The sequence below is a fragment of the Hydra viridissima genome, unplaced genomic scaffold (assembly GCF_058129835.1).
Source record: "Hydra viridissima isolate aposymbiotic clone 2 unplaced genomic scaffold, HvirCarnegie_v1 scaffold_19, whole genome shotgun sequence".
Taxonomy (NCBI): Eukaryota; Metazoa; Cnidaria; class Hydrozoa; order Anthoathecata; family Hydridae; genus Hydra; species Hydra viridissima.
The window spans coordinates 1,741,350-1,754,942 of NW_028324318.1; the positions used below are offsets into that span (position 1 = coordinate 1,741,350).

Genomic DNA, 13,593 nt, shown 5'->3' on the forward strand with positions numbered 1-13,593 from the left:
ATATACGCACCGAATATCCCAAGCGAACGTTACGATTTTTTTGGCGGAATGTATGACTTTCACATGTCATAAGACACTCCATCATATTAGCTGGAGAATAAAATAAAATGGAAAACGTTACACTAGACAAACAAGACTCTAACAACACAAATTATAACATGACTGGAACAGTGTAACTGGAAAACTTTAAAAATAAAACTACAAGCTAATAGGCGTGTGGCGCGCGAAACACAAGGACAAACGGGCTTACACTTGGACAAACAAAAACGTCAAATGCAAACTGGACAGAATTTCCTGCCGACATGAAGACGCTACAAGAGCGACGCGCACAAGCATATTGACTAACACTTTCTCAGACCACGATTATATGATAACCACTCTAAACATTAAAACGGTGAGGAGAGGATCAGGTTACTGGAAGCTGAATTGTTTCCTCTTTGAAGTCGAGGAGGTCAAACAAAATATCAGAACTCATATTCGCAAAGAAATCCTTCTAGTTTTCCACTCTGGGTTGGTGGGATGATTTCAAAGCGCTAATAGCGCCAAAACTGAAAATGAACGCAGCGCGAGCGGACGAAACCAAAACATGCGAAATCAGGCGCCTTCTACACAAACTTTACCCTCAGGAAAAAAATGATTCAGCGAACGCGGACGAAATCACCGAAACGCGTGAAAAACTTGTTGAATTGTAGTTCCTTGAGGTAAGCGTGCGCACAAAAACATAAACTTTTAGAAGAGGGCGATAGACTGTCTTAATTTATTGTCAATCTTGAAAAGTCGCAGCAAAGAAAAAAGACTATTTCCGAAATACGGAAAAGCGACGGATCATTGGAAAACGAGCCTGGTGACATTCTACGGTTACTCAAAACTTATTATTTAAACCTGTTCACGAAAACAGAACTCTGCGAAAACAGCCAAAACTACGCACTGTCTCACATCGACAAATCGCTAAGCGCGGACGAGAACCAACTATTCAACGAGTGTCTAACAAAACAAGAGCTGAAGGCGACACTGAACAGGTTTGAAAACGGAAAGTCACCAGGCTATGACGGTCTTCCGGCTGATTTCTATTAAACCTTCTGGCAGGACTTAGAAGACGACTTCAACGAGCTCGCGAACCAAATTTGGTTCACATAAGAACTGACCGCACCGTTAATGAGAAAATACATCATATTGCTCATTCCAAAACAAGGTTACCTAACAGACCAGAAACACTGGCGCCCCATTTCCCTAATTAACGCGGACTACAAGATCATAACAAAAGCTCTCGCGCTAGGAATGTCAAAAGTGATGGGAAAGATCATAGAGCCAAGCCAAACGTGCGGCATCCCGGGGAGAAACATCTATTCAAATTTACACCTAGACCGGGATTTATTAGAATATGCTGAGCTTAAACAAACGCCATGCTTCATCTTGTCCATCGACCAAAATAAGGTTTTTGACAAAGTCGATCGCACTACTGTTATCAAAACTCTTTCAAAATACAACTTAGGCATAAACTTCATCTCTATCATAAATACCCTACATTGTAACGTCTTAACATCAATCACCAACAGCGGTTCTTTCTAACCTTCCTTCTGTACAGAGCGCGGTGTCAGGCTGGGCGATCCGCTGTCGCTGCTGTTGTACGTTTACGTGGCGGAAACTCTGGCTCTGCTGGTCAGAGCGGATGACGGCATCTAATATACACCATTTCTTAATGTAGTTAGAATTTATATGATTCAGAAGCTGTTAACCGTCTCATTAAAAAAAAATTCCGCTTGCTGCTAATGTTATTGCAGGAGTTGATTTTTCATAACTTTGCTATTTTCGTATATGGTTTTATAATCTATAATATAATTCCTAGAGTTAATGTTCAATGTTCAATGTTCAACGTCGTTTCGTCATTAGTTACTAGGCTTTGAATTAGTTACTAGGCTTTGAAATAGCGCGTTTGTTAAATGCACGCGGTCTTAGCAGAAAGATCTTTTAAGCGGGTTAAAACTTTTTTCCTTTTGGAATTTAGTTATTAGTTTAGTTATATTATAGATTAGAATCATCGTTTACACTTTTTTATATCTTAACATGACTAATACCTATATTAAATTTGTTTTTAAGCATATTTATTTTTATCTTTTATATCGAATTAATAGAATGTCCCAAATTGTTGACGATGAAGGTTTGTATTTATTTAGATGTGTATATTGTTACTGATTCGTATCATGTTATGTAGTTAGTTATTAAATATATGTTTATTTTTAGTCGCTGAATTGCTAAGAAGTAAGTTTTGTCCCCTTTTGTTTTAATGAAATGTTACAAACTGCAGTTCGTATATGTTTGTTGATGTAAATTAACTTTACAATAATAAAATGGTTTAGACGAAAATCTTTGTAAATTAATGCAATCCAGAAAGATTAAATGATTATTTTAATATTGAAGTAATAAAAGAGGTGTAAGAAAGAATCGACTTCTATATTTGATTGCTTTTCTGTTTAGATGACAACAGTATTACTGGAGAAAGTAAGTTAAAAAGCATTTTTACTTTTTAAAAAGGAAAAAAATACTTTTTAATATAACCTACTACCAAAGTGAAAATTCACTATCAATTGTTTGTTTGTTTTTCTGTTTAGTTGACAACAATGAAGAGAGAGGTAGTAAGTTTTAAAGGATTTATTTTTTTATAGAGTGACTAAAATGTTTTTTAAAATAATGTTGTTGGCTTTAAAGTAAAATAGGTTTTTATAATTTTTACAATAAGCCCAAGAACTTAGGTCCTACTTAAAATTGTCAATAATAAAGAGAAGAAATTTAAAACTCTCAGTAAGACAGCTTTTTATTATATTATATCAAGTAAGTTTAATAAAGATTAATTTTCTTTAGTTGACAAAGAAAGAGCTAATAAAGGTATTAGTTATATTAGTTAAATGAGTTTATTTTTAAAAAGTTAAGTCGATATTTTAACGTCTATACAATTAAGCGCTTTTATTGTTTAGAAACATAATTGAAGACAGAAATAAGTCAGTGCTTTTGCTTTTAGATATTTGTTAACAGGAATTTGTTTATTTGTACCGTAACTGGAATTTTAAAACTTCAAGTACTTTACCTTTATTTTATTTTTTCTTTTAGGAGAGTTGGAAAAAAAACTAAGTATAAATTATATGATTAGTATAGTTAAATAAATGAAGCATTTATATCTGTACCTCAAAAGTCTAAAATCGGTTGTCAAATTTTAGAAATTGTCGAGGAGAGAGAAAATAGAAAAATAATTAATCTTTATTGGCTTATTCTTGATGGTTAAATTTGTTTTTCTTTTCATGTCTTATTTAATTTGTCTTGAGGCACGTTAAATATATTTTTGAAAAAAATTAAAAACAAAAAGTGAAAAGTAAGAAAGCCATTTCTGGACAACCGACCTTTGTCTTCTGAGGTACAGATATTAAGATTTAAAGTTTATTTTAGTTTATAGTTTTGGTTTAGTTTATAGTCAATTTTAGTTTACTTTTTGTTAGTTTTAGCTTCGGTTGTCTTTTTTCTTACTTTAGACAACTTTATGGAGGAAATGAGGGGAATGGGTAAAAAAAATTATAATTATATATTTATATGTAAATATTATTTTATCAATTATTTTGAGGTATATTTTTTGTCTTTAGTGTCTGGTAGAAGCACAACTGGTAGGGCTGTGTTTTAAATTTTATATATTTTTTCTGGAGAAATATGTGCAATAGGTTAAAGAATCATTTAATCTATAATAAAAATCTAAATTCATTTCTGAGTTATATCCTCCGGTAAGCTTTTTAACAACATTTGGTACAGTCACACCTGCAGATGTATCAAAAATAATCAAAGCTCTCAAACCTAAGACATCGCCACTTGATATTATTCCAACAAACATCCTTAAATCTTGTTCAGAACTTTTCAGTCCAATTATAGCTCGCCTTGCTGACCTCTCATTCAAATCTGGAATTTTCCCAGCCTCATATAAAGTTGCTCAAATAACACCAATTCCCAAAAAATCAGGACTAGCAGAATTTGACTTATCAAATCTACGCCCAATATCAAATCTCAATACAATTTCCAAAATTCTTGAAAAGCTTGCATTATCTCGTCTCCTTCCACACGTAACTTCATCTATTAACTTCAATCCTTTACAATCTGGTTTTAGATCGAATCACTCAACTGAAACAGCACTATTAAAGATATGCAATGACATCCTGCTAAATATTGATGATGCTTTGAACACTATTCTCCTATCTCTGGACATATCTTCAGCATTTGATACAATTGATCACAGCCTGCTGATTTCCCGTGTTAAAGATGAATTTGGTGTCACAGATATTGCACTAAAATGGCTGACATCATACTTGCACTCTCGAAAATCTTTTGTTTCTATTGGATCAACAAAATCTAGACTAATGGCAAATTCAACAGGAGTACCACAGGGTAGTGTATTAGGCCCATTTCTATTTTCCATGTTTGTTTCACCTGTATATCGTATTATAGCTAAGCTTGGTACCAATCATCATCAATATGCTGATGATACCCAACTTTATACTGCCATCAACCCAGGCATAGATAGTATTAATAAAATCAATGTGTGTGCTAATGCATTAACAAAGTGGTTTCTAGAAAATGGACTTCTGCTCAACCCAAATAAAACAGAAGCTGTTTTATTTGGATCTAGAAAACAAATTAGCAAGCATAAAAATGATTCAAAAATTGTTTTTTCTGGAACAACACTAAATATGATAAATTCAGTAAAAATCCTTGGTGTCACCCTAGATTCATCGCTCTCTATGGACAAACACATAAACAACACTATTAAATCCTGCAATTACCATATTCGAGCACTACGCCACATTCGGCCGTGTCTGACTAAAGAAGCTGCAAATACAATTGCATGTGGCATTGTTAACTCTCAGCTTGACTATTGTAACAGTCTTTTATCTGGTACTAATCAAAAAAATATTAAAAAACTCCAACGAATTCAAAATAGCTTATCTCGAATCATTTTCAATTCTGCTATTCATTTAAATTCAGAAATATTGCTGAAATCTCTTCACTGGTTGCCAATAAATCAAAGAATAATCTACAAGATATCAGTTATCACATATAAAATTTTATTATCTAAATCTCCAGCATATCTATTTGAACTCCTAGAAATCCGAACTTCAAAACATAATACTAGGTCATTAGACAGTTGTCAACTTACACGTCGTCAGCAAAAAACTTCTCTGGGCTCAAATTCTTTTTGTATGACTGCACCTCGAATTTGGAATGGTTTATCTATGAACACGCGAAACTCAACCTCTTTAGAAACATTTAAAAAAAGACTAAAATATGAACTTTTTATAAACGCTTTTTCAAACTCATAGCTAACTTGTTTTAGTGCTTCTGAATTACTTCATCACTATTGTGATTGTTGTAAATAATGGCACTTTAATCTCTAATTATTATTATTATTATTATATAAATATGACATTTTTAAACTGTTTGCATTATACTCATATTTTTATTAAAATTAAGTTTTTCATAATTTCAACCCTTTTTAATTTACATTTTTTTTTTTTTAATAATATTTTTAGCATGCCCTTCATCCTGTGAAAATGGTGAGGTTATGCTTTATATTTTGATTAAGTAAAATTGTAAATAGTTTTAATTTTTATATCAATCTATTTGTAATTTTAGAGCCGTTAACTTATGAGCAGTATCGAAGATATCGCTCCCAACACCCAGGGCCTCTCTCGGAGAGGTCCTTCAATAAGTGGTGCAGCAATGGCGGTATAGATGAGCCATCCTTTAAATGGAGGGCTCATCCATACCGGGGTGTTGGGAGACAGCAAAGAAAAAACAGCAACCAAAAGGTTGTAAATGTCTTCTATCAGTGAAGATGTTTATAACTTTTTTGTTGCTGCTTTTTCTTTTTTTTTTAATATTGTAATTTGTTTTTTTTTTTTGTAATTTTTATTTTGTAATTTTATTGTAATAATATGTTGTATATTTCTTTTGTTTATGTCTTTTTTAATTAAAATTTTATTTGTTTTTCACCAATTAAACTTAAATATAGTTAAATTGATTCATTACCCAATCATCATAATATGACATTCTTCATAAGATAACAATCTATTGTTAAAAATAATTAGTTGGTAGTTTAATTTATTGAACTCTCTGCTTTTGAAATTTTCTATAAGCCAAGACTGTATGTTTAACTATATAAATGCAATTTATTTTTATCTCAATTTGATTTTATCTTTTTATCTGTTTATAGTTTGGCTCCTTGAAGCATTTGTTATTTTACTTTTTAATTAAAATATATTAGATCTATTGTAATGTCTTTTAAATTAAACTAAAGAGTACTAAAAGCCAACATGAAATAACGTTATTCAGCTGCAAAACAACACCGACAAGCTGCATCATGACAGTAGTTTAAGTATAACAACAGGTTACCGAAACTCAAGTATATTGTATTCCAGTTTGTTTTTTTTTTTCTTTCTATGTCTACTTATGTTACAATTTTTTATTTAAGTTTATCGTGCGACGCATTAATGCAATATAAAAGATGAAAGTTTACATTTTTTTAAATTTTGTTAAACATATGTTTAATTGTAAATTAATTTTTTTTTGTTTGAAACGTAATTGTACACAATTGCTTAGTTATTTATAAAAAAATATTAAGTTGAGGGCATTTAACGTTTTAACGACAATTTTCTTTTTTAAAGAAACATGTAGGGTAAGGTTGCTAATATTGTACCGATGCCTATATTGTACTTTTAACATAACTCGTTATTTTTACAACCCACAAAAAATTTTTTAACTTATTTTTTATCTTTGCTGAATGAAATTAAATAGTCAACTGTTTTTTTTGTCATTCAACTTAATTAAGCCCAGAATAAGCTCTTGTTGGTTTGTTATTGAAGATTTCTTATTTTAGGTTTTTATGGCTAAGCGTATTTCACTAAAAGAAGCAGAAGATATGTTTTGTTCAGTGTACTTATGTTAAAGCATAATTTATCTAAATTTAAAGTAAATACTTAGAATTTAAAAAATTTTATTTTTAGTTGTCAAGTTTTTTAATTAACTGAATGTCAGATTAGTTGCGTAAATTGTACCTCAAGGCATGTCCTAAATTGTACCGACGCAACCATTCTGACCGCTAAAAAAAACGCGTGTAAAGTTTAACAAAACCCTTTTGAGATTTCAATTAGAGAAATATCCATACTTACAATACGAACTTCACCACTTAAACAAAAAAAATAAAAATTTTAGTATTACTCTTGTATTGACAAGCAGTCCTTAAAATGATGCACTCTCTAGTTCAGTTTTACCAATTTGTCAAGGCTGGTGTCATTATGGCTGTGCAGGTGTTAATCAAAAACAGATACAATATATCTGAAACCTTTGCCAAAAATAATGTTTTTATGTATTTTTTTTTACAATATTTAGTGTGGTTGTTTTTAAAACAGATATAGTATATAATGTTTTACATTATTTAGTATAACTTTCTTTAATACCAACCTTCCTCTTCTATTCTAATCTTAGCTAACCCATTGGTAAACATACAATTTAAATAAAAATTGTGCCATATGTGGTGATACCAGACAAAAAAAAAATTCAAGTTGCATAGAGTTTATTAAATAAAAAATTTCATTTCATTATATTATGGACAGTTAGATGTTATGTTATGTTATATCAGAATATTTCCAATTGCTGATTTTATAAAAACCATTCCTTTTAATCAGTTCTTTTAATCACTTAAATCTAAAATCACAAAATATTTGCAAAGCTGTAAAGTAATTGAAATCAAGAAAGTGGTACAATATTGGATTACAATGGTACAATTAAGGATCTAGTTTCCTTTATTGTACTCTTAGTGCTATTTTTTTAATTTGATTTTTCGAGACTTAAAGCTTTTTAAATTTTGAGTTTTTTTAACATCTTTACAACAAACAATCCCTAAGTTATGAAGTCCTATTGAAAATCCATGTTTTCACTCAGAAGCTTACCTACATTTTTTAGTTTTGTCTTAGGGGGTACAATATTGGCAACCTTACCCTAACAAGAGGTTACCAAATAAATAATAACTCATGTATAATTTACGTTCGTTTTACATTAATTTGTTTAAAAAAAGTTCATGCTATAAAAATATAACAATATTTCCACTTTACTTTTTCGTCAATATAAAGCATGTTGACGCGTCATTATTTTGTGTCAGTAACTGAAAACGCATTATGTTGAACTAAGTAATGTAGAGGAAAATAGTTTGCCTTACTCTGATGTGACTTATGCCAGTTTTAAATTACTAAAATAATGTTAAAAATTGGAAAACTATTTTACCTCCGCATACTTTTTATTTTAATTTTACAGATGGTTTAATTTTTTAAATTTGAAGGCGTTTTACTAAAAGGGTATTTGTTAAGGTTTCGCAACTTTAAATTGTGGAAAACAGCCACTATAAATTCACAGACCGACCATAACCCGTATTACGGGTTGCTTATTGCTAGTATTTATATAATGCTAGTAAACAATATTAATATAACTTTTGGGTAATACTGCAGTTAAGCGGCGTAAAATAATTTAATATTTTTGCTTTTATCGCTCTCGCTCGCAGAGGCTAAAAGTTTTTAAAATAATTTTATAAAACTTAAGTAGATAAATTTCAAAGTGGTTATTTTTTTAAATACGTTTTTGTTTAATATTTTTATTTTTTGTTTTTATTGTTAATATTTAACTATTTTATCATTTATGTTTTTAATATTTACTTAATACATTATTAATTATATAAAGAAAGTTAAATTTGTATATTTTAAGATTGTACGGTTTTAGATTGTTTTAGGCAAATTTTTTGTTACAGTTATGGAAATAGGGTACCACAATAATTGTTCTTGCTAAATATGTTTTTAAAAAATATGTGGCTATGAAAATAGCCGTTTTATTTATCAACTACAGAGGATACTGACGAGACACACAAGATAGAAACGCCGAAAATATTGGAAACCCTATAAATGTTTGACGCCAGCAACACACGTGGTTCAGCCAGGATTTCATCTTTAGCAACAATAGTTGTTGGAGCACTTGGTTTCCCATGACCAACAAGTTACATAGCCATCTAAACAAAGATTTACCATGTTAACTAAGAAAAACTATTTACTTAATGTAAACGATTTATTCAGTGCAGAATAAATTAAAATTAATTATTTTATATAGTTACAATACGTATAATATAAAATAGAAATGAAAAAATAAAAAAATTTAGCAGTGACTATTACTTTTATTTATCTTTTCTATAAGGCTTTTCTTTTCTTTTCTTTTTAAACATTTAGAATTTTTCCATATTTTGAATGCGGTTTTCTTTCACGTTTCGCAACGTCACTTACAGATTAATTTTTTTCATTTTCACCATCGCAGAGTTTAATCAAGCGAAAATTAAAAATTATTTTACGCCGCTTAACTGCAGTATTACCTACTTTTGTAATATAGACATTATAAGTATATAAGAAGTAAATAATAATATTTATAATACAAAGTACAATTATTTTCAGCAAGTGATGTGACTTGCAAGATAAGTGTAGCAAGTGTTGTGACTTACAAAAATATATACCAAAGGGTGTGTTAACACCTAAACACCCACTGACACTATTACACCTACCCTACGTCTCATATTTGGCAGTAGTCTGGAAGCACATAACTACTTCTAGTAAATGACTTGAAATCCTGTTATAAGATCGAAACAAACTTTATTGTAAGTAAAATAAGCATTTATTAGCGGTGTATAGATTACGTTACTAAACCAAATGCTTCGGTTCATTTCTTTCGAGTTATATTTTTCAGGCTTAACATTCGGGCTGACATTTGCATGACTGCTACGCTTTTCTATCATATTTTAATTTCTAGGGAGAGAAAAAATAATAGTATTTAGGGCCTGTTTATATGTAAAGCGGGCTGGATCGGCAAACGAGCCAGCCCGTTAGCCGAGATATCGACGTCATCAATATTTTAACTTAATTTTATTTTGCGTTTATATGAATAAACGAGCTGGCCCGGATAGCGATCCGGGCCAGCTTGTAATATATACAATGTCAATAGTAATATATTTATAATATATACAATGTCAATAGTAATATTTCCTTTTTCATTTCTCCTTTAAAAATGTCATATATATATATATATATATATATATATATATATATATATATATATATATATATATATATATATATATATATATATATATTAGGGTGCATGACAAAACAACAATTTAAAAAAAAATTGATTTTGTCTGACACCTAGTTGTGTTCTATATATTAAAAAAAACACTGACTTTCAATATTTTTTAGAGGTCCCCCAACACCCTTGAATATTTGACCGGTCCCTAATGATTTCAAAAAAATTGCTTTTCAAAAGTAGGTCATGTTTGGTCTCAAATTAAGTGATATTTTATTAAAATTTAAATAATAATCTTCACTTTATTAAAAAAAAACTCACATTAGACTTAACTGCAATAAATATGACATTTTTAAAGGAAAAATAAAAAAGGTGCATTTTTGGGAAAAACACGCTGGTAATTATCTAATGTAATTTCTCCCACTTGCAGATTTATTTGAAATCAGAACCGGTTGTCGATAATCTAGCAATTAGAGAGCTATGGTGGACGCATAGAGTTATTAACACCAAGAAATAACACGAAAAACCTTTTTTTAATAGAAAAAACAAGAAACAGCAGTTCAACAGTTTAATCCATCAAAATTTAATGGAATAAATTACATTAAAAAAAGAAATTATTCTAAAATAAAAGATCATGGTATATCAAAAACAAAGTTACCTTATGTTGGGGAATCAAATGTTGTTGTCTGCATAAATACCCCAATACGTATGAAATACTTTCATAATATAAATCATCTCAAAGTTTCCTATTATATATAAGGATATACTGCTGAAGACTTTGTTGTTGACACTGCTGTTCAATCTCTTGTCAACAAAGAGTTCAATAATACCTGAATAGTGATTCAAAAACGGTTATTTTCATAGCCACAAAAGCTTTTAAAAGCATTAATAGGCATGAAATAAATAATAATATGAAAATAGCAATTTCAAAATTGTGTGGATGCGAATGTGGATATTGAGGTAATTATATTTTTATGTGAGAGTAATTTTTTACTTTGATGAGCAAATAATTTTATATAAATTTTATTTTGATAATTAACAAAATAATTTAAAGCAAAAATAAGTAAAATATACTTAACCAATACTTCGAATTTTTGAATTTTTTTTCTTCTTAACTGGTTAAATGTTCTTATGTCATAATATGTTTTTATTAAGATTTGTGGCTATGAAAGTAAACGTTTTTATGAAGCATCATTCAAATTTACTAATTATGCTGAAGTGATTCCCTCTTGGTTCTTCTGTTATTACTTTCTGAAATAAAGAGGAAAATAACTTCAAAAAAAAACATAACGCAAGCTGAAATTCAGTTTGAGAAATGAATTTACTATGAAAGTTTTACATAAGTTCACATATTCATATATATGTGAAGTTGTTTAAGACTTCCATAGAAATAAATAAGTTCATATGTCAATATTAACCCATATGTGGCTAGCGTCAGTTTAAACTGACTGTCACATTATTCGATTTAATTTGCAAAATAACAAACATTCTTTGCATTTTTCGTAATAATTACGTCATGTGTGAATGTATGATGCTGATAATAAAGTAAACTGCATTAACTTATTTTAATTTTTGCTCAGTTGACAAACTTTAGTAGCGTTGATTAATATTTTTCGAACATAAGTGTTTCGTCAAGAAAAAGGTATGCATAAATGTTTTGTTTTTAGTAGAAATATAGATTAAATATATTGTTAAATATCGTTTTAACATTTGAATATTCGGTATAGTCAACAAAGCTAGTCTTCTTAAATTTTTATGCGATTTCTGTGCGTCCGTTTAAACTGACACTAGCCGCAGGAGGGTACAGGTTTTCAAGCAGTTTATTCACCTCGGAAAAGAAGGCATTTTGATCAGTTTTCTAGACACTGTATGACTCCTTGTAAATATATGAGCCTTATCTAATACAAAATAATTAAACTACAGCAGTCTGGTATTTATGTAAGTTACTGTGACCCAAATTGATTACATATCCCTCGTTTGGGATATGTAATCAATTTCTACCCGTATCAAGGTGCCGGCACGACAGATAAAGATCTGGGCCTCGGTGGATCGGTGGTGGACAATCTCACAAAAGATTTACCAAAACGTGACGGTAATTTCTTTCACATTGTCTTTGAGAACCTCTTTACCAGCCCACGACTTTTGCGCTTACTTGCGGATAGAGGAATGGCCGCCACGGGCACTCTCCGTTCTAACCGAACTGAAGGTGCGCCATTGAAAAACATCAAAGCAATGGGCAAGCTGCCTCGTGGCTCGCATGACGTTGCCCTGGATCAAAAGGCTAATGTATGCTTGGTATGCTGGCATGACAGTAAGGTTGTGACAGTCGCATCAACTTACGCTGGTGTCGCACCACTTCGCAAAGCTAAGAGATATTCATCAGCACAGAAGAAGCGCATAGACGTTTATCAGCCTTCAGTAATACAACCGTACAATTATGGGATGGGCGGTGTGGACCGCCTATACCAAAATCTAGCTTGCTTTATGATTCAGCACCGATCAAAGAAATGGTATTGGCCAATATTTAGATTTTGTGTTGATTTGGTCGTTCAGAACGCCTTCCAGCTGTACCGTATGCAGGAGAAAATACCTGGCGCCCCGGAGCATGATCTGCTGTCATTTCGACGTCAGGTTGCACAAATCTATGTGCAGACACTATCAATGAAGAAGAATTCAGTGCCGTATCCGCTACCTCGTGTAGCAGTCGATCGACGAGTACTTACTGAAGTACGCACAGATGCTACAGATCAATGGATTGCTCAGGGTACACAGCGTCGATGTGTGGCACTCGGCTGCAAATGCACATCGGTCTTCTACTGTGAGAAGTGCAATGTGGGACTGCATCCTGGTTGTTTTAAGGCATTCCACTGCAAATAACTGATGCCTGTTTTTGTCAATGAAATATAGTCTTTGCAACTTAACATTAATGTGACATTACAGTTATTATGTGCTATTTAAAAGTTCATGATATTTTTTGCATCCATTTCGTTGTTTCTGAACACTTTTGCTTCAAACGGGCAGTTTTCACTCGCTAGGTGGCCCTGTGAAATAATTAATAACAGTTATAAAACGTCACTGTGAGTTATGCTGCATCAGTTAATATTGCCATGTGATTCCTGGTTTCAGTGTTTGACTATTCTTCTTGTCATAGCCAAATATGACACGTGAGAAAACCTGTACCCTCCTGCAGCTAGCGTCAGTTTAAACTGACACCTATATTTTCACCTATATTCACTTAAGTATATAAAAAATGAAACAGTTGATGAATATTGTTCATTTGGACCTAAATCACACCAAATAAAGACAAGAAACACATTTTAAAAATCATGGGTTTATATGGATTAGTAATTTTTGAATTTTATAAAACATCAACTAACCAATATGAATAAAATATAGTAAATTTTTTATTTAAAAAACATTATTAACTTAAAAAAAACTCTTACATGTGATTTATAT

General features: G+C 31.0%; 1 long non-coding RNA gene across 8 annotated transcripts; it reads left to right on the forward strand.

The window, feature by feature from the left end:
* Positions 1-1,863: 1,863 nt before the first annotated feature.
* On the forward strand, positions 1,864-3,321 carry LOC145187064 (uncharacterized). Of its 8 annotated transcripts, none has more exons than XR_016448628.1 (7): positions 1,864-1,976; positions 2,133-2,158; positions 2,242-2,259; positions 2,476-2,499; positions 2,610-2,633; positions 2,860-2,883; positions 3,106-3,321. It is a non-coding gene; the product is annotated as an uncharacterized LOC145187064 (long non-coding RNA). The 8 variants fall into 8 exon arrangements; XR_016448629.1 differs by having other exon boundaries at positions 2,610-2,630; XR_016448631.1 differs by having other exon boundaries at positions 1,957-1,976; positions 2,610-2,630; positions 2,860-2,996.
* The last annotated feature ends 10,272 nt before the right edge of the window (positions 3,322-13,593 follow it).